At 28.9% G+C, this 2,104-nt stretch overlaps 1 pseudogene; it reads right to left on the bottom strand.

Annotated features, from left to right (window-relative positions):
* Positions 1-393: 393 nt before the first annotated feature.
* Positions 394-1,126, bottom strand: LOC125849898 (purine permease 1-like; annotated as a pseudogene).
* Between the last annotated feature and the right edge of the window lie 978 nt (positions 1,127-2,104).

Here is a 2,104-nt window from a genome sequence, read left to right as displayed (position 1 = left end):
TCTAGTAAAAATAAAAGATATTTCTCAAAAATATTTTTCATTCATAAATCAAACACTAAAAATCTTTTCCGAAAAATATTTTCTACTCACCAACCAAACATGAGAAAAAATAAGTCAAAAATCAACTTGTTTTTCCAAGAAAACATTTTTCTTTATACCAAACACACCCTAAATCTGACTCGTCTATTATTAACAACAAAATAACCCAAATAATCAATTTTCCAATCTTTTTATGTGTGAAAAAAAATAATTCTCAACTTCATTTTTTAATCTCTCACATTTTCCAAGTTCAAAAGGAATTTTGACGTTTTAGTTTCATCATTTGAACTTATAAAATTTGTTAAAGTTTAATTATATTTTCATTATAAATAACAAATCTATTATATAAAAAAAATTAAAATATTTTTTGTCGATTATAATGTAATACTATTAGAAAAAGTAAACATTACCTGAAGATCCTTGTTAATAATCACTCCAACGGTGGAAAAAGCAGTAGCAAAAATAGCAATAATCATTTGAATTTCCAATACAGTAGTGTAAGTAATTGCTTTTTTCGCGTTGATGTAAATCAATTCAATAAGGGGCAATAGTAACCCATAAAGAACGGCTCCTATAACCGACATAAAAAAACCCATCACATAATCCATCGTGGACTCGCCCGCGGGCAAGTCATCGTCTGTCTTCCGCAGTGCCAAAATGGCAGCTGCGGCGATCAACAAAGCAACAGAAATCGCCAAATACGCGGTCAATTTCTGCTTAACGAGTAGCACAGCCAATAGCGTAGTGAACGCTAGTTGAGTCGCGTTAATAAGCGTTGAAGTTGAAACGGGTAATTTCGCGGGCCCCAAGAGTTAAAGTAGGCAATAAGTCCTGCGAGAATTCCTAGGCCAGCTGAGCCTAGGAATTCTCTACGAGTAATAAAAATGATTTGAGGATCAATTTTACGACATTGAAAATACGCGATAGCAAGAGGGATGAGAATGATTGGACAGCCAACGGTTTTTAACCAACTAGACATCCAAATTCTTTGGCCACCATGAAGAAATTATAAACGAGAGATCAAAGGTCCACCACATCTACCAATTGACAATATAACAATGTTCAAAAATAGTAAGTAATTCTTCATTTTTAATTGTCGTTGTAGTAATACTATTTTTGAGAATTTCCAGTATTAATTCATGAGTATTTATATAAATCTTACCACGTGTTAATTAAATATTGATTGTATGTCTTTTAGAGATCAAAGGTCCACCACATCTACCAATTGACAATATAACAATGTTCAAAAATAGTAAGTAATTCTTCATTTTTAATTGTCGTTATAGTAATACTATTTTTGAGAATTTTCAGTATTAATTCATGAGTATTTATATTACATCTTACCATGTGTTAATTTAAGATTGATTGTATGTCTTTTAATTTATTGACATGAGTATTTATATTACATCTTACTAGTTTGATTTTGTTTATTGGTGAGCACGTTGCACAACTTATTATTGTTTGATAATTCTTCAATAAAAGAAGGTTGTGTGTAGTGTATATATAAGTGTTTGTTTGATTTAGTATGAATGAAATTTATTTCATGACTTCTCTTTTCTATTTTTTTAAAAATAATCTTGTAGTGCGAGATGCGTTACTGTGTTGTTTAATACTTATTCACACTCTTGTATATTTTTCAAATACATGTTATGCATTTATTAATTTGATTAGTCACTTTTTCATCTCTTTGGATCCGACTCCCCTCTATTATCCCTTCCCTCCATTTTGTCAAGTGCACGTCTAGATTAGAGACATGTGTCATATTTTAAGTTTAAAGGTCAAGATTATATTATATTAATAAATATCATAATCATAGTTAAGTCAACTAATTTTAGAAAACTACTCTCCAAATTTGGTAAGAATTACAATATATTCTACACAAAATTTGATATTTATTAATATCATTAATTTCATATTATATTTTTTTATTTAATTATTAAATTGTATGATATTTAAGGTGAGAATCAACTAAACAATTGATGTACTACTAAACTTTGCTCTTGAAATATTATATATACTATGTTGAGAAACAAAACAAAAAAGTTAAGAATTATCATTGTGGAAA

Source organism: Solanum stenotomum, unplaced genomic scaffold (genome assembly GCF_019186545.1).
Source record: "Solanum stenotomum isolate F172 unplaced genomic scaffold, ASM1918654v1 scaffold11373, whole genome shotgun sequence".
In the NCBI taxonomy this organism is placed as follows: domain Eukaryota; kingdom Viridiplantae; phylum Streptophyta; class Magnoliopsida; order Solanales; family Solanaceae; genus Solanum; species Solanum stenotomum.
Note: the sequence above shows the minus strand (reverse complement) of the source record. Positions and strands in the feature narration are given on the sequence as shown.